Source organism: Nesoenas mayeri, assembly GCF_963082525.1.
Source record: "Nesoenas mayeri genome assembly, chromosome: 7".
Lineage (NCBI taxonomy): Eukaryota > Metazoa > Chordata > Aves > Columbiformes > Columbidae > Nesoenas > Nesoenas mayeri.
In genome coordinates, this window is record NC_137551.1 from 28,184,059 (window position 1) to 28,204,681 (window position 20,623).

A 20,623-nucleotide genomic window follows, 5' to 3' on the forward strand; every position below is an offset into this window, starting at 1 on the left:
GTTCTGGGACATTGCTCTGTGCAGCTGGCCTTTAAATATTTAAATATATTGGACTACAAGAAAGATGTCTGCTCTTTGCCAAGCAGCTGCCTATAAACAGCTTTCTAAATAGCAAGTCTAGACTGCACCAGCCTAATCCAGAAGAGAACAGGAGGAATTGTGTAATTAATTTTTCCCTTTCTCACAGGGAAGAACCGCTTTGTGCTGGGGACACAGGGGTCAGTCTGAGTATAGAAAGGAACTGAAGTGACACTGGTCTCTTTTGGTGTGTGTTTGTTCAATTTGGGAGGTTCCTGTGGTCTGTGGCAGGAATAGAGCTACATGCTGACAGCTGGCTGGTCTCTTGCTAGAGATAATTTCTCCAATTCTCCCTTGCATCCACTCCAGCTATCAAAGTAGACATTTATCCAGGTAATTTCATATTCCAGAACAGTCACCCCACTCAGCTAGCTGCAGGCAGACAGAATACTATCAGTCAGCGACCAGGAGTAGCTATTTCGGGATCTTTGTGGTCCCAGAGCTACAGGAGTACAATGTAGAAATCTCTTTTATTTGTGCCCAGGTTATGTCTCCTGGGATTTCTTTCTGTAAATACACCTCAAGCCATCTACTGCATGTTGAGGAGGACATGAGCAAAAAACTTGCAGCTAAGAACGTATCAGTCATATCTATGGGACTGTGCAAAAGACATCAGATCTGCATTCAGCTTTTTTTCCAAGTAAGATCCAGCTCTTTAAGAGATTCTGACACATTGCACTGATTCCAGCAGTAGCTGAACTTTGAGATGAGAATTAGGCTCCTAAACACCATCGAGTTTTGAAGTGTCATGACTGAGGACTTTCCAGACACAAAGAAACGTTTGTCTGACTACAGCCTATCTCTGGAAGAGTCTGCCTTAGGTCTTCAAAAAAGACTGGAAATCATTACAAAGTTCTCTCTTGAGCATTCTCTTCCTTTCTCATCTCTGTTAATGAGCATTTATACATAGAGAACATGTTCTATCATGTCATTTTGTTAATTTTGCATCTAACAATGAAGTAAAATGACTACAGAAAAATGCAAAGTTTTTGCGTACTCAGAAGTTTATTCAAAACTTCTGTCAGTGGGAAATTTCATTATGAACTTGGGCCAAAATTTGCAGATTATCTGAGTTCATCCAGGTGTCCTAGAAAATAACTTCCTTGAAAACAGGTCAATGAATCATCTTGGCCATTTATATTTCTAGCTCAGATGTGAGCCTTTGGTGGCTCACTTCTGCTTTGCTGTGAGCTGAGGGTTCAGTAAATGGTTGACTGGAATCCTTCACCTCCCACGGAGTCCCGTGGTCAACGTGGCCGTGGCCATGGCCATGAGTCACTGGTTAGCAGCATCTGCCACGTGGCTTCTTCATGTCTTCGGTTCAGCTCCTTAAGGGTGGGCATTTGCATAATAAAATGGAAGGGCAACTCATTAGTGAACTAGGAAACGGGATACAGACCTCTCATGGAAAAAGTATGCCTACATTACGACCTCTCCTTCTAAGAAAATATTTTTAAATACTTTGTGCTGAAGTATTCTGTGGTGAAGACAGCAGCCATCACATTCTATACACATCAACTGGATAGATATCCACCTTATTTTTAATATTTTTTTCTATTACATGCATCTAAAGGATGCCAGACTCTGCTATACTATGCATGCTACAAGCAAGGCTTGAGGATAGGTATCTGGCCTAAGGATCTTCAGGCTTAGCATGAGAGCAAATGAAAACAAGTTGAAGTTCATAAGCACAACTGGGAAAAGGATCCAAATGTTTAGCTTACAAAGTCATCTTTCATAAATTAGGTCATACTCATTTCCTTCCCTCTCCACTAACCTCTACTTTTTCTACCCTATTGGGTAGGGAAAGAACACCTATTGGGTGTTCTTTCCCTATCTGAAAGAGATATAGGCTCTGTAAGAGAAATGGCTGGGAAAGAAATAAAATCAAAAGAAAAAAGCTGTCATTTATGGTAGAAGTTACTGGTAGCAACATTGGAAGGGCATACACTGGAAGATTGTATGACACTGGGAAACCTTTGGATTTATGGGGTGGCTTGCTGGGATGGAGGAAGATGAGGTTTCAGAACGACAGAACTTTATTTACTACACAATGTATGCTGACACATTTTCTTTGATACTAGTGAAATGTGAGCATATTTCCTAGAAACTTCAAGGGGCACAGAGGAGCCTTCACTAGTGGCAAAGGAAAACACAAATATCAATAGCATGAGCAGGTTGCGGATGTTTCCCTGTTTCTAGAAGAACGTGGGAATATTTTTACTTTTATTCAGTATTTTTCAAAGTTTTCTATTTTTTGTGTTATCCAACTTTTAAAAAATACTTGACAAGGATTCTTTTCAAAAGGTCAGGAAGTGGTATTACTCAGGTTTGTTTTCCTGAGCATCCTTTGAAGACTGTTTTTCTACAGTAAACAAAACTTGAGAAGTCCCTAATTGGCAATTAAATAGTTCTTCTGGACATCCCTATTTTTTTAAAAAAAATAGCATGTAAAAAACAAAAACAAAAACACCTGATATGGGCATAAAGATTCAGCTTAGCTTACTAATGCTTTGGATAAATTTGTTCTCAGAATATTTCAGATGTGTTATTTGCAAATCTGTTTACTCAGTACTCAGTTCTGGCTCCAGCAAAATGGTATTCCTTACAAATAACATTATTCATTATGTTTCTCCCCGGCTATTCGTCATATGTTTTTTTTGCTGATAGTCTGGCCCCCAAAGGCAGAGCTGGGAATTGTTCCTAGTAGATGCCAATACCCAAATCTAAACGGGGTATGTTTCAACTTTTACAATAACCTTCAGTAAGCTAGAAAATTGTAAGGCAGCAGAACTCACTTGCCTTTCCAGGTATCACTTTCTCCTGAACCCCACATCCTAGGATGATACTTCTCTGCACATCCTGTAACCTAAAGTAAGTTTTCTTGCTTCTTTCTCTGTCTCTTCCCACCCCTTCCCAAACAGTTTCTTGTCTTTTGTCTGTGCATCCCTGCTCCTGCCTGTCTTCATTACTGACCATGTGACTGAACATTTAATTTATTCACCATGGATCAGCTTAACACTACTCCTTTCTGTAATTTGCCTGTATCCTGCCTGCTGTTGAATGTTGTTTAATTCTGTAAAGCTTTCCAAGTTACAAGCTGCTATGCACTGTGTCATCTTTTATTGGCATCTTGAATCTTTAATAAAATTGTTTTCAAATAATGTTTCAATAAATGAAATATATCTGCTGAGATGAGATGCTGCATATCAACATGATGAGCAATGACATTTAACGGGGTGGAAGATACAGACAAGGGGAAGGATAGGCTATCTTGGAGAGAAAGAACATTCCTCCCTGCCTTTTTTTTTTGCATTCAGAGTTTTTGGCTGTTTTTGTCTGAGATTTCTCCCACATAATTGTCAAATTTAATTATTTAGAACACATATCCAATAATGCACTAAGACTAATTCCCCAGGAAACTGTCAAACTTGTAAAAAGGAATGGTGAGAAAAGCCCTGGAGGGATTTTGTTTAGCATGACTGCAATTCAGAAAAAGATGTATGCACAAATACTAAGGGCTTGGGTATTTGCATATACATGTAGATGTGCACATGTATTTATACATGCATATATATTCATTTGCGTAGGAAAAAAAACAGAATTCCTATAAAAAGTGAAAAATAGGCAGATGAAAACTGTCCCTTTTTAGACAGAAAAAAGCCCAGAATTTAATTTCTGACTCTGTAAGTTGATGGGAGGATTAGTGCTGAGTTATTTGTGATGAAGAGGTGAGGTTTGTTTTCTGTGAGGATTCATTATGCTATAGAAACTCAGATTCTTACAGGTGCACAGGCACCCAGTTACAAATGAAAATCAATACAAAAGAGTTATGGACATAACTCTTCTTAAGAATTTGAGCACCTGATCCAAGGCCCATTTGTTGGTTTCCTTAGACTTGGGAACAGGACCTATCTCAAAGATGCTGCAAATAGAGACAAGGTCAAGGTCTGCTGCTCAGTGAAGGGAAAACAATGTGCTAAAGCATTAGTGCACTCAGCTCCCTGGCAGCTTCCCTGTGTCCCCCAGGATGCTCCGAGGTTCACAGCTGTGAACGAGCAGCTGAAACATTCGAGCACAGGAATCAGGCAAAGTTAAACAGCTAGAGAAGGACAATATCAGGACTGAAAATAGCTGAGAAGTAGGAAAGTGGGTGCAGGACAGGTAGTTCAAATTACCAGCTCTAGTCCGAATCTTTCTACTTCCACTTGGTTCATTGTTTACAGATGACCACTAGTTTTCCTCAGAAAGGTGCAAGAGGGACAACACACCAGAGTGGTGCTGAAAGGAGCTGTTGGCATATCCTGAATGACAGTGGGGGAAGTTTCCTAGAAGCCAGCCAAGGAGAAGCGCCCAGCGGAATGGCCTCAGAGGAGCTAGAAGGACAGAGGAAGAGGCAAAGGATGTTCCCCATTGCACTTCTGCTTTCAGAGGTCATAAAGAAAATGTTTGGTGAGGAGAGGCTTTCAAAAAGCAGAGCCCAATAAGCCAGACACGAGTCCTCCCTGGCCTGTCCCCTCTTAAACTAATGAGATCTTCATCCACCCAGAGCTCTCAAGATGGGTGGTGGAAGTAAGAACTAACTCAGACATAAGTTTCACATCTAAAAGCATTCTGAGATCTTCAAGTCCGCAAGACATGGTGGAGCCTACTCATTAAGTGGCATGCTTAATCTTTCCCTTGATTTTTGCTGATAACTTCAAGATGTCAGAGACTGATTACCTTATCTTTGATAGTGTTTTCTTTTGTCGGTGACTTTTGGGGCTGCTCAGGTGTGCTTTGTGTGTATGCACAGGTGCATGGGATTGAGGGGTTTGGATTCTGTATGTATTATTCTAAACAATATGTTGATAAAGCCTCAGGCTTTAGGAAGAATAAATCTGGGAGAATCAGCACAGATAGTAATAGCTTCTGCTAATGGTGGTGATTCAGAAAGAAACCAGAGACTAAATCAGGTATGCTTAATTTTTGCCACTATAAAACACAGTTCCTGGTTGCTTGCTTTACTCAAGAGTAACCTGAAAACTAGAACTGGGAAGAAGCAATTAATATTATGCTTCTCAGGTGTTGAGCAAGTGTTTCCTGGGAACAATTTCTAATATTCAGAATAAAATTAGAGCCTGTGAGAGTTCTGCTACCCAGTACTAAAACTGTTCCACTCCCTAAATATTCCTTGATTTTACTATTTCTGTGAATACCTGAGAATGGATGGTAATTCCCCTGAGAAGAAATCTTAGTAGTGTAATTAAACCTGCAATGCACCCTTTCTGCTTCAGTTTTGAACTTCAGGGGAGCTCAAGACTGTATTCTCACTTCGGGAATGATATATCATGTGGCTCCCACTGAATTACTGCTGTACCTGAAATGCATCATCTGCTGTCATTCCAGATCCACCTCTCCCCTCTGCTTGTCGTATTGCTGTAGTGCCTCAGGACCTGCTGCCTCAACACTATCCCATCCTAAAAAAACACTGCAGCCCTAAAAGGAAAGCTCCTTGCTATTGCACTTGTGAGCTAAGTCATGTTTACCCACATGTTCTCATACTGGGCAGACCACATGGTTTCAGACCAGAGTGTCAGCCTTTCAGCAGGTTTCAAAGGGGGAAAATTTCCTTTCTCTGTCTTAATACATGGACCGAGAGTCCCTGAGATACTTCATCAGGGAAAAAAAAACACACACACCACAAGGTCCACCCTGATGTGAAGCAATTCTTGAAGGCACTGCTGTTGACAGGGCTACTCTTGACCTTGGCAATGTGATGGATTGCTCAAACTATCTGTATCGTCCCAGGGAAGATACGCAGGCATTTCCTCTTGCACATATCTTTCAAATCACTCATCAAAATGTGGACTACATTGTGGGACAAGTGCTGAGATCTTGTTCATCTTCCCAAGCTGTTTTTGCTTAACAAAACACAAGCAGGCAAAATGTAGATCTCTGTTGTTTGCTTGACATAAACAAATTACATTGTGGGTCAGATGATATATAGAAACTATCCTATTAGCTTGACAGCCTGTAGTGAGTATCTGTTGGTTTAGAAAAGGAAAACAAAGACACAATATTTTTGCTCCATTAGGAAATGTAGGGGTTTTTTTATCATGTGTACAGAGAACTGTCAAGTCAGGTTGTGGTAACCACAAGACCAAGGAGCACAAGTGCTGAGGTAAGCATAACAAAAGTCTTCTGAGTAGTCAATAAGACTTATATCCTAATGTGGTAGCCAGCACAGTGAAGGGATGCTTAGGAAATGAATATGTAAAAGAGCTGCAATAAAGTATGAAAGGCAATCCTGAGAGGGTGGTTGTATGGAGTTTTCCACAGGACAATATTTCTAGGTGTCATAGCACCCCATATCTGGCAGGTTGTGTTCAGATAAACAAGGCAGAGCTGCTTTGATGTTGGAAATATGCACAAATTTTAACTCTGCTTCCTGATTTCTGCTTAAGCAAGCCTGTGGCTTTCTCTAATGATCTTTGTGTGACTGATCAGAAGCAAAACAGAGATAAGGTGCGGCAATTGTGCTACTTAATTTCAGTGTTATCTGATGTTTATGATCCACCTCTTACATAATACAGACTATTGACGCAAAACTAGTCCATTCTTCCCTGTCTTTGCTAAATCAGGCTTGCCTTCAGCTCAAATCTCCTTCTGAATACTGCTGTTAGGAGAGAGGCATTTAACTTTGTCCTAGGTAATATAGTCATTAGGAGAACAATTAACAAAATCAATCCTGTCCCTTGCTGAGCAGTGAAAGGTGCCTTCACGAGATGGCCTTTCTAAGAGGAGCAGCACAAAGGAGGAAGGATGGACAGCATCACCTGTTGGAGCTAAAAATAGGCTACAGGCAAGCAACAGACCACCTGAGAACTGCTATGAAATAAAGGAGAGTCCCAAAGCAGAAGTTACTCTTGATAAAAGGAAGGGCTTCCTCCAAAAATAGAGAAGGCTGGGAGAGTAGAGGCAGAAGTGCATAACTAGAGATGGCTCAGTGGGGCAGATTTTGCACCTGCAAGAGGTTGTTCCAGATTTGGGTGCATATTCCCTGCCAAAATATGGATTTAAACATTTCTGAAATAGTTGTTCAGGTATCTTGAGTTTCACGGAAGTCTGCAGGCAGCTTAACATGAGGTGTTGCAAGCTAAAACCAGCTGTTGCTCTAATTTATACCCCAGGGTTTTTTTGCTGCTCAGTGTATGCTGAAATGGAATGGGCCTAAAGGGAATGTAAATTCCTCTTATTTCTGCCCTTGCTTTACACTGTTCTCCCAGAATGTAACACAATATACTGTGCATTTTCCTAGGAATTTCTTTATGCTGATCTCCTCAAAATACAATTTTTTATTATTATTTTAACTTGTGGTCTATATCTGGCCTCTGTTGCCTGCAGTATGTGAGGCATTTGGCCTCCTAATCTCTGTGTAGATGTAGATAGTTTTCCAGAAAGTAAATGGACTGCTAAATTTCCCTGAAATGAAATGTCTGTTTCCTGGGACTCTCACTGAAATGAATGGGAACCAAATTGTTTTATAAAGCTGTCTTTAAAGACTTGTAAGAGCTAGTGATAGAGGCTTGACCTGGGCTTGAAGGGTAGCAGGGAGCACTTAAAATGTAGAAAATCCTTTTCACTTGACATAGTGGCTCTTTCAGTGAATGAGTCTTCCTCTCAAATACATGTGCCACTGACAAAATTAGGCCATGCCACTGAATTACAGAATCTTTGGTGCAACTAGTCAGTCTTATCCTTTATATTTCATCTTTCATTAAGAATGCCTATTGCATTCTCATTCTGTGTAGACTATATATAAACTTGTGACTCAAAGTAGTTCTGCCTGGGAATCAGTCACTGCAGTGTGCTGGGCTTATATCAAGGATGCTGGAATACTCCACTCACAATGCAAAATTCAAAGGCTTTATTAATATTTTGCAGTATTTTTGCATATGTCTCTTTATGCATATAACTAGACTCCTATTTAGCATATGTATCAGTGACATGCAATGCAAGGGATATAAACTTAGTTACAGAAATACAGCTGTATCTAGTGCCTTCCAAATATAGCTAAATATTCTTTATCTCCTTTAAAGATAACACTTCTGAAAGCTGCCAATGTATATGACAACTTCTAGACCTAATGTGTATTACTGGTAAAGCTAATTCTACTGAAATTGACATCCTTTTACGCAGTTTAATTTCCTGTTTAAAGAAGAAAGAGTAAGATTGTAAGAATGTGATATTTATTTATTCATTTAGAAGTCACCACTTGCCCACTTTACTGTTTTCTCCCATAGGGAAATATTTAACAGCTCAAATAGAAACAGCAAGAAAATATTTGTGTTTTGGAATGAAACATTTCTGAAGACCCCAAACAATCCACTCTTCTTCTTCTTTCTCTCCTTCTCCTTCTCCTTCTCCTTCTCCTTCTCCTTCTTCTTCAGGGAGACCTTATTTTCTATAGCTACCCAGAAGGAGGTTGTAGCAAGGTGAGTGTTGGTGTCTTTACTCCAGTAACAAATTATAGGACAAGATGAAATGGCCTCAGGATGATCCAGGGGAGGTTTAGATAGGATATTAAGAAAAATTAAAAATTAAGAATTTTTAAGCATTAAACCAGGCTGCTCAGGGAAGTTGTTGAGTCACCATCCCTGGTCTTTTCCAACCTAAATGATTCTATGATTCTCGGTCACCAGGTAGAGCTGTTCATCCTGGGAAATTTTAAATTCTTCAGATGTTCTTACCACTTGGAATGAAGCCAGTCTGTGCAGCTCCAGTTACAATAGCAGCTTTTCTCTCTCTACTTTTTCTCTTGCATAACCATCTGGCTTTCAAGCTCTTTATTCTAGGTAATATTATTTACCTTTCTTCACAGTTCCTGTTTCAGTATGCACAGTTAAAATTTCATCCCTTTACTCTCGAGGTTTCTGTAGCTTGAAGACCAAGATAATACTGCAAGGCATTTCTTGGCCTGATCTTATCTGTTGAAAATGCCTTGCAGAGGCAAGGCCAGTGGACTCAACTGACCATGAGATTTGACTTCTGTGGGCTAAACCTAATGATTTTGTCTAACTGCCTTCTGAACCCAGCTAACGTTCCACATCTGACTGCATCCTGTTCTTTTGCTGCAAGAGGTGGTTTGAATTTCTCTATCTAGCTGACAGTTTTTTTAGAATTCAAATCATATTCTGATCTCAGAGACTATTTAGAGAAGTTTGAAAGGAAGCAGCTTTTTAGCTTTGGGGAATGTGCTTCTTAGCTTTGTGCTTTAGACTTTTTGTTATTTCTTATTTTCCTTATAATAATACTATCAATATCAAGTTAAAGGGAATTCCCTCGTTGAACTTGTCTTTTCACAGACTTCTTATCTGCCTAAACATTCATCTGCCCAGAGCTTAGATCCTGCCTTAAAGTTTTATAGCAGTTGTTTTTATCAGATACTTTAGAGATTTTTTGTGAACATTCTTCCTTTTCTCTGTTAAAGAAGACTGATTTTCATGTAAACGCCATAACACTGCTAGTATCCCAGAGTCCCTTTGTAGCTGCAGAGTTAGCCTGGGATCCAGGGCTAAGACAGAAGGTGTTAAAAGGAAGAAAGGACTCTTCAATGCAGAGTTGCTCCACCATGGGTTTAGTGTCAAAGCAAGCCAGATACCTTCCAGAGTTTGTCCCTTCAAGCACTACAGACATCAGTAACATTACAATGCTCATAGCATTCTCTTATGCCATGTCTGGTATAGACACCGTAGTAATTTACGTGCCCTGTGAATTCCTTCAGCTCTGGATTGATCGTTTTTGGATTTATGTAACAGGAAATGAAAAAAAGTCTTCTCTGTGATCAAAATGGTTGAACATTTGTCTGTCTTAAGTGGACACACTTTTTAACTGTTTGAAAGCCAATAACCATATAACAAAGCCATTTGTCTAAGCATGTGCCATAGTACCGGGACTGTCCAGACCTTCACAGTCTTGGATAAGTAAGGCACAGTTTTACTCAGTGTAAACTAATCAAGTACTATATCTATTGATACATGATAATTTGTTACTAGCCACAATCCCTGACACTAAATCTCTCTTGGGTGTATACAACCCTGATTGCAAGCTACTCCTTTGTACCTGTGCTTTACCACCTCAATATCAAACAAACTTATGCTTTTCTGTTGTATTATCTATCCCTCATACTGTAAGACTTTACAAAAGAAACATGACTAAGGCATGTCTCATTGAATTTTAGGGCAATACTGTGACAAATCACACCCTGAGTATTCTGCTAAACACTTCTAAGCAGCACATGGAAGAAGTGACAGAATTACGTTCATGCCTACTGCCCCTGTCACAGTTTCGCTGCTAAAACAAAAGCTTTTCCCATCACTACACTTAAGTTTTGCTACTGACATTAGTCACCACAGGAGGCAAACACAAAAATTTGCTGGAGTATTGCTGCCTGGTTCATAGTGTCTAAACACTCTCTGCTATAGCCAACAAGAATGCACCAGGAGTCTCCTAGATCTTTTATAAATATATTATTTAAGGCAGAGTCACTACTGGAAAGGTGTTCACAATTAACAGAAATAAATCCATTTTCTTAAGCTATGGCAAATAACTCAAGAAAATTGTAATTAGACCAACTTGACCCTGTATAAGTTGATTTAGCTCTTTTTTTCTTTAGTAGAGCTATACTAAATCAGGTTTTTGGAGAATCTGGCCACATCTCTTTATTGTGCTAAGGTTATCTATGTTGTCAAACGTCATCTACTGCAAAGACCATTTAGTGCGTATGGAAGTCAGTTCAGGGACAACTTGTCAGATCATGTTATTCCTGTCTGTTGTGGTAAAATACAATCAGAAATGCAGAAAACATCTCTCTTTCAGAAAGGTAAAAGAGCAATACAAAAGAGCAGAGGCATACTAATATATCTAGAAGATGTCATCTTTCCTAAAATGCATATTTTCCTGGAATGCAATTTTAAGAAGAGTGATATATCCTTAGATATTCTAGAGATAACAGACATTTTCTTGATTTTATTTCCCTATCCCCACAAAATTTTAATAGAAAAAATATTTAAAATGTTTTATTAAAAGAAGCAGTCCTGGTAAAAATTTACTAATGCAGAAATTGTGGTTATTTTCTGCTTTATTCCTTAAACTACAGCTTACATTACTATGTTTTAACTATGTATAGTAATAAAAAACAATTGCTATAGCTAAGCAGCTAAATGAAAATTTAGAATATTGCAGTCATGTGCACAAGTTGTCTGTTCTAGTACAGGGATTTTTGATAGAACATATTTACAGTTCAATTTTGGATGAAATAAAGTCAAGCAATACAAATTGGCTTCATGCACAATTTTGCAAGCGGACACAAATGGCAAAAGTATCAATTATGAGTACAATGCAAAGGGGGCAGGAAAACTGACCTCCTGCTTTTCCTGCCTCTAGGTAACATTTTCAAGGAAATACAATGGTAAGTGGAACTGCGTCGTCTGAAGAAAAGATACACTTGAGTACAAAACCCATCATATCAGGTATACCAACCCCCCATTTTTCATTTCTTCAACTCTATTATATTGATTTCTGGCCTTGCTTGAGTCTCTCTCACTCAAGGGGCCAGAGTCTTTCAGAGATTTGTGGATTCATCTTCCCACTCAAGGTATCAATGAAATTGGTATTTCCAACAGGAAAAGCAGGGTGAATACATACAGCGTGGAGTGGTTCCTTCAGAACTATGTCAACAACACATGGAACGGGGAGTTGTGTACGTTCCCTCAAACCTTTGTGTGAGAAACAGTGGGGCTTAAGCTTGAGTGTTGCTTTGTGCCTCTAAGCTAGAGGGTTCCTTTGTCCTCTGTTATTTCTGCAGTCAACATTCAATTACTACTAGAAACTTGGAGGCTATCAGATAACCCTCATATCAGGACCCAGTGCCACAGTTTATATAGTTCAACAGAGATTACTTCAGTTTACTGTGAGAAATCAGGCCCTTTCAATTTATTACTTTTCAGTATGTGAGAAATATATTTCTTTTTTCCTCCTTTAGAGCTAAAGAGGAAATGACCTCTAGTTGTGCCAGGGGAGGTTTAGATTGGATATTAGGAAAGGGTTGTCAGGCATTGGAACAGGCTCCCCAGGGAAGTGGTAGAGTCAGCATCCCTGGGGGTGTTTAAAAGGTGTTTAGACAAAGTTTTTAGGGACATGGTTTAGTGCTAGAGTTAGGATAGGTTGTGGTTGGACTCTATGATCCTGAGGGTCTCTTCCAACCGAAATAATTCCATGACTCTAAGAGACATTTTTCCCTGGTTCACAGAGAGAAACAACTTCTCCTGAGAAGGCTGTAATATTTCCTGCTCTCCTCTGGCCATCCCAGCCACTCTGATGGATCCTCTGTTTCACACTGTTTGGATGGTTCAGCTGCCTATGCAACCCTACAAACTGAAGAAAGTTAAAATCATTCTGTATGATTGTTGAAATAATCATACATAAACAGCAACGTTCCTTTAGTATCAAAGCCAAGGTAGGGAAAATTTGAAGGGGACAGAGGTTTGTAGACTCTCCCACTCATGACTCAAAAATCCAAATAGCTGGGGCTGATAATATCAAGTGTGTCTTAGTATCTCATTCACTAAGACATCCCTTTGTCTGCAAGGAAACCTTTTTCTTCTCCAACAAGCTCCCATTTTCTTGACAAATCAAGGGCTAAGCCTCTGAAAGGAGCAAGTGTCCCTCTTTAAAGTGACATTTTCTCCGATGGGCCTTACTCAATTCAGTTCTTGTCCCTCCTAAAGAAACCTGGAGCTCTCCCCAGTAGTGCCAGCGTTGAGTCTCAAGTCACATCTTTAGCAGGACTAAAGAGAAGCCATGAAAAGCCTCTCAGCTACAAAGCAGCAAATTTGGTGTTCAAAAGTAGAAGCACGCTAGTCCCAAGATTTGTTAGCAAGTGAGGACCTGATATTTTCCATCCTTCTGCCTGAGGGGAAAACGTAGTCATCTGGCACATGTTTACAGGGCATGAAATAACAACTTGGCTGTAACATTTCAGGTCAGATCCCTTCAGCTGATCAGCTTTGAAGAGGTGGCAGGGGAAACACAGGAGCACTGTGCGTGTATATATATGTGTGCGTCATTTTCTCCCATGCTTAGGATTTGATATAACTGTATGAGCACCTGCTGAATGGAAAACTGAATTCTTCCTGCCACTTGAATGACAGAGCTGCCAAAATGGTGATGAATATTTCTTTCAAGGCTGATAAAGTAATCTCTCAGTGCTGGTCACCACTGAGTCTTCAGGAAACCTTCAAATGCAATTTTCCCTGTGTAGAGTTGTACTTGTTTTGATTTTCAATGAATTGCATCAGTGTGAAACCACCCAAAGAGGACACATAAGGAATGAAAAAGACTTAACTGGTGTGTTTCTGATTGACTGTGTAGTTCAATATTGTGCTGTGAGCTGCATTAACAGTTAAGCTCATCCCTTTCATAGGGACTGGGACAACTCCAGGGAGAAAGCAACTTTTGCTAAGCTATATACAGACCAACAAAACGACTATGACTCTTTGGGATTCGGTCTTAGGCACAAGTGAGACAGAGTAAACCACAGGCCATGGTGAATATGCATACTGGCATTTATTTAAGAACAAGTGAGATTAGAGTTTTTACCTTACTTGTTTATCTCACACATACTCACACGCTCACTCTCCCACAGCACTGCATTCACCAGGGCTCAACTTCCCTGGAAAGAGGTGGCATTACCAGCCAAGGTTGCTGACTGTCCCCCAGCATTTAGCTTCCTGATCTTACTGATCTTTCCCACATCCCACATCTTTCCTCCAGCAGAATTTTCACCTTCTTCTTTCTGGTCCAGTTGCCTCTTTCTGAAACAACTTCTTTTGGGGAACACCTTTTTGAACAGTATTCTTTTTCCAATCTTCCAAGTCCCTTGTTTTCCCAGCCTAAATATTCTACTTGCAGAGCAGTAGACTACAATGCATGAGTGCCAAAAAACTCCATTTTGGTCATTCACCCCCTCACATGTGTACACCCAATTGTCTGCTGCCTGTTGCCAGTCACTGTTCAAACTACTTTTTCTGCATATAACAGTTTCAGTTGGTAAAAATCAAACCCTCCCCCTGAGTCAGCAGAGCTGTACTGGTTTCTGCCAGTTCAGAATCTGGCCTGAGACACCTTGCCTGTGTTCTGCAGGTGGAAAAAGGGGCATGGAACATTTTCAGGCATGTTTGTTCAGCAGAAACCAATCCTAGAGGTGGGAAAGTCCTTTTCTTACTTGCTCGAATATTTGTGTTGCTGTTTTACCACAGAAACATTATTTTTCTCATTAAAATCTTGTGTACAATATTGTTTGAGCATCATGTAAAGCCTTCATATAAATAAGATTTACTGCTTTTCCTCTTCCTTTTACTTGTTTAGTTCAAGTCCTGTGTGATTACTTTAATGCAGAGGTTTGCTGCTGAGGGCAATTTGGAATGTAATGTTTGCTACTCTCCTGGCAATGAGGCTTCCTCCATGAATCCCCAGCTGGAACCTGCTTGTGTGCCCTGCCCTATTTCATATTGATGCAAAAAGCAGCATTAAATGGAGAGTACAGACTAAAAGAGAGGGACATTTTGCAAACTTCCCAAGTAGCCTTGTCAAGAATATGAAAAGTTATATTACCTCCTTCCCTTCTGTATTACCTTCCATGCATGCGCTCAGCTTCTAATATCTCCCCCTGCCTTTTTTTTTTTCCCCTGTGGTGAATTAGACCACTAAAATACAATGGCAGAAAGTTTTGGAGTGTCATGCTTGCTTTTCTGGTCTCAAATTTTACAAATTGTGTTCATTCGCCCCTGCTCCACGCTTCTTCCTCAGACAGTTTAACAGAGTTGATAGAAAGAATTATGATGAGTATCACAGGTCCCTTGCCTTGTACAGCATGTCGGTAGTCAAAAGAATCCTTGAGAAAATAATTTTAGAAAATAATGAGATAATGGTGCTTAAAAGACAACTCTGTATGTGTGCAGACATACCTGAACCCCACTACTGACGTTCTGGGTTAAATGCTCTTTGGTCCAAGACATTTATAACCACATTAGCTATGTTTGTGCCTGATATACCTGTCTTTTAATATATTGCCTGACTTGGCAACCTGCGGGTGAGAGCAACCTCAGCTGAGCAGCATAAGCTAATCTCTGAGTGACCCTGTGTGTTAATAGTCTAAGAAAATCAAAGATTTTTCCATTTTCCAGTGGTGAAAGCCAAGGTTTTAAGTTTCTCTATGGGTTATGGAATTCCTTTCTCCCCTTTTGGGAAAGGTTTTTCCCTGGGGTAGCGCTCAGGGTAACAGAGGCACGGAAGGGATTTGATGGGTTGGGGGAACCGCTGGCATGCTGGGCACCAGCCAAGCTGTGGATTTCCCTTTGCAGAGAGGTACAGGTAACAAGAAAGGGGAGTTTATTAGGAAACACTTTCATGCTTCTCCTGTGCAACAGAAATCTGAAATGTACTGGGGCAAGGAAGAGGTGTCAGCTTCTGTTTGGATGGTAGATTAGAGAAAGGCATGACCTAGGAGCTTTAGCTTGAATTATATAGTGAGTTGGAGAAGTTGGGTTGCAGTGTTTGTTTGTAGTCTGAGCCTTCCATGGTTATCTGCACCACTGTAGACAGCAAGAGCCAGACTTGTGTATCTAGAGGTGTCCTAATTTCACGTTTCTGTGGACAATGCCTGTGTATTAGTTGGTGCTTTTACCATGTCACCTGAAATGGGGAGCAGCTCTGCAGAAATCCCATCCCCATGGTGGCAGGACTTCCTCTGAAGTCGCTTTACTCTCTGCTAAATAAAACAACATCTGGATTGAGCAGCTGGGTAATATTGAGTAACTGCCTCTGCACAACCATGAAGTGCAAGAAGCACAGCTCTTTGTCTCCCTCCGATGGCTAATTAACGTCAGAGCTTACAGCTGGGGTAACATCCATGCTCCATTTCCACCATGGGCAAAGCTTACAGTGACTGCTCTTTTTAGCCTCTGAATCATCTGCCTAAACATCTCTATCCAGAGGTTTGGAGTTGTGACTTTGGAACCAATCTGGAAAAACGTGGATTTGTATGTGCTAATGCTTTAGGACAGGGTGTTTAGTTGCCTGAGCTGAGACATGGAGTAGAACAAGAGGGCTCCAGCCCTCCCTCTCTGAACCACTGTCATATCACATAAGGTCTTTCCCCCTTCATAAACTCATCTAGAAAAAACAAGCTGGTAAATACAGCTGGCACATACGAATTTATACATCTCTTCTTTGATGAAAGAAAGCATGTGGGATTTGCAATGTTCAGTAGCAGCAAGGAGCTGACTTTTAGCTCGTATCGCAGATCACAGAGATATTCAACACTGCAGCTCTCCTCTATGTCCCACTGTGACACCAGGGCCATCCTGCAGCACGCCAGCCTGTCACTGCTGATACTTGCAGCACACTTGGGCTTTCAGAGGGTTTGGTGCTCCGCTGCCTGACCTTTGCATGTGTGTGATCTGAGATGATCACAGCCTGCAGAAATACAGCCACAGGCAGAAACAGAGGTTTGCTGCAGGCCTGGCTGTTCTGAACTAGAGATGGGCAGGTCATGAATCAATGCAGATGGAGAGGCACTGTGAGAGCAACAGAGCGCTGGGGGAAAAATGGCGTTGGTCCTTGGCTTGGTTTCTGACTTATGTCAGCAGGCACTGCTAAGCTAAAGTACTGGCCACACAGGCAGGAAAACAATTATTATTGAAAAGACACATCTGAAAGATACCTTCAGGCTAAAAAAAAAACAGTTGAAAGCAGCTTTGTCTAGAGATGGCCTGCAGTTTCTGTAGCCAGCACCCCCCTGTCCTGCCTTTCTCTCTGGAGCCCAAGTGGCTGCCTGGATGGGGAAGAGGAGAGAAAGGGATCAGCTACATTCTAAGGCCACAGCTCAGCTTGACCTCATGCCCTTAAATTCACAGACAGTCCCTGCACCAGCTCTGCTGCTGCATTCTCTCTGTTGAAACAAACAGGTGTAGATGTCATCATTAATGTCTTCCAGCCAGGAAGTCAAGGCAATAACATGCAAGGTGTCAGCAGAGCCGAGAGGAAAACCCAGTGCTAGTGGAGTCTAAAGCTAGCCCTGACCCAACCCCCCACGCTAGCTCTGACCCAACAACTCCTCTGCCTAAGGGTCTTGTTCTCATCACCTGTGACTAAAAGGACCTTTGAGGCTGGAATTGCATTGGAGGCTGAAGGCTGCAAAGCTTTGTGATGCAGAAGAAAGAAGTGATGAATGTGTGATGGATCCTTCAGCTGTGTGGTTTGTGGCTGTTATTGGGGTGGAAAAAAAAAGAAAAGTTCAAGGCAAGGCAATAAAGTACATCCTTTTTGTCCTTTCTACACTTCCATGGGGAAAACCGTTATACTACAGCTGTCAAGACGATGAAGCTCCTCCCATAAAATCACTGGCAACCCTAGCCATTCCTGTGTAATTATAAATCTGTGCTTAAATCACAAGGAATACCCATTAGCTTGTTTGTTAAAGAAACATACACACATCTACATATACAAGGTGTGTCAGTGAAAGCCAGCTGTTTATGCATTATGGTGGTTTCTCCAAGGATAATCTATATGCATTGCACAGTACATGTAACAGGGCACCACAAGATAATCATGCAAAAAACTACACCAGAGCTGGCCCTGGTGTCCCTGTCTGGGGGTGATATTAGAAACTAGCATTCTCTTTAACTGTTACAGGCAGTGTAGGTGCAATATAGCATAACTGGGAACGGAAAATCCATGTAGCAGCAAGGGTCAGCTCTTCCAAAGCTACCTGATAGTTTGATGGCCATTTTGGGGGCAAACTGTGAATGTAGTCAGACTGAAAGTTATGACCAGGAAAAACCCGGGAATCTTTCCTCACTAATACTCATCCTTCAATGAGACAATCTTAAGAAATCTGAACTATGGTTATTTTCTTCCAGTTCTTTTAAAATCAAGCTCCTAGACAGGAGATTGCTAATTTATCTCTTGGTAATAGGCCTGTTGAGCCCAGATACAGGCTATACTCAGAGAAAATCAGACAGTAAATTCTCTCCCAGAGCACATTAGCAAACAAATAAACAAGTAATCCATGAACTGACCCACACCTTTACTCCAGCCTCAGTTGCAATTTACTCTTTGCTTGTCTCTTCATTGCCAAAATTAAAACACTTTTGAGTACCCCACGTGCACAGCTGGCAGAGCAGCAGAGAGCTACAGGTAGAGAATGTTTGAAGATACCAATCCCAAAGCTGCAGCTTCCTCCGTTCCAATCTTCTAATCTCCTGGCTAAATCCTAATTAAATGGTGTGTCCAAAGGGAGATGAATAGGAAAAATTACAGGGACAGAATTAAAAGCTTAGCCTATGCTTGCAGTTGCAGCGATAATTTGCACTTCTGGGGCAACATTTATCTACAGTGGGACAAGCATGTCATATACCACAAACTGATGCCAAGAAAACTTTGATCAACTCCCTTCAGGACAACTTAACTTTGCAAAGATCTGTTTTTACAGCAAACATTTATTTTTACTGTACTACTGGCAAATGACACTAAAGAGTTATTGTGGCTGATTGATTTCTCTTGTGCTTTTTTAGCTAGATTTGTTTACTCTTAGCATGCTGTTCCAAGCAAAGACTACTTTAAAGTATTTAAATTAGCAACATCAGTATGATGTTCATCTATTTATACGGACACCATCACCATGACCACCAACTTCTAACCTATCATTACAGAGTTAAAAGTTAGTAGCGACAACTGGCTGTCATAAGTTGAGTTCTCAGTGGTTTCTATTTTATTGGTAAAGGCATTGTTATTTCTTACCCTCTGAAAGGAAGCAAAAACATCAACACTGTTTTTCTTTGTCAGTGAGCACCAGAACATTTAATGCATCTTAGTAAGATGTTTTTTATTGAGTTACTCTGAGATGAAGCAAACCTTATTTCAGCCACAAAGACCTCTCCACCAATCCTTGTGATCAAAAAGAACTCAGTTTCCATTAACCATTTTGGAATAACAGCACTGCATTGTTCCAGGGTTGTTAAATCACTGGTCAGTTCTTGACATACTCAAAATAAGATACAGAAAAGTTATTATAGCCCAAGCTCGGAGTGCCCAGCACTGTGGTTCTTACTGTAGACTTATGACTTCCACTGGAGGTATCCATCTCTGCCCCCACTACTGGCTAAGATGACAAACATTTTATGGCAATGATCTGTCTCCAAAGAGAAGTGATAGAGATTTTATTCTCATTGGAAAATTCTAACGTGTTATATGAAAACCACTTCAATGAAACATGCTGCCTCTAACTTCAGAACTGTAAGAGCTTCAAAAACTGAAATAAGATGTGAAAATGGGGTCAAAGCATTCTATTTGAGGCATTTAAAGGAGAATGATTTGTTCTTGCATTCTATTTGGTTTCTCATTTATTTATTTGTTTGTTTGTTTGTTTATACCAAAATATAACCCAAATCTGAATGGAAAGTCTGACCCATGTCAAAAAGGAATGTCTCCTGCCTCTAGGATTTTCCATCATGATTTAAGTGGCAAAACATTTTCTGCATTTTGTCTTTGTAAACCCCAAATTTAAGATTCACCCTAAATTAATTAAAAACAAAACAAAAACCCCAACAACAACAACAAAACCAAAACAAACCACATCAAATCCCACCACCATTTATTTCCCAGTAATATTCACCAGAACTTGGGCCTGAAACGGGTGGCTGCTACAGGAATATATATATTTTTTTCCCTTTTAACCAGACTTCAAGACAGAGTAACCTTTTAGATTTTCTATTTTCCGCATATCCATGCTAGTTTTCCTATGAGCCCAGCAGCAAGCAAAATGAATATATTCTTTCACATAGTTAACCATCTGTATGTAGTAGAGAGAATGGCAATCGTCCAGAGGACAGTGCTGTATAACATTTATTTTAAAATAAGAAGTTCATCTCTTCCTTTGCAAGATTAAAACATTTCTCAGTCCTATACGAATGAACTCTTCCATCCATGGCATGCGCAACAGAAAAAGGCATTTCAGCTCAATATTGAGCTGAAAGTCCTGCTTGGTTCATTATGACATTGGTGATTATTATATTTGCCTAGAGAAGCAACTGTTTGTGGACATCCAGGTTTTAGACTGACAATCAGGGGATATTTTCAGACAGGCAGGAGAAGCCAGGCTAAAGAAACAGGAAGGCAAGATGCTCTTTAAGCAACAACTTACTCTTACTGAGACCATCCCAGATAGAGGGTTGTTGCATGATGCTCTGCACACACAAAGAAACGTTTGCAGCTATTATCTTGTCCCCAGGTGACTGGAACAGAAAAGCACTATTTTCTGTTTGCAGCAGCACTTTGCAAGAGCAGCAGCAGCACAGCACCACAGATCATAAAGCACTTCACAAACACTAAATCACAAACCAGGCAAGTGCAGACAGTGTTTTATCCCAGCTTTCTCAGAGTGCAAAATAGGGAGCCAGCGAGCCCATGTCTACTGTGTCTGTAACTCTGTACTACAGCTCAT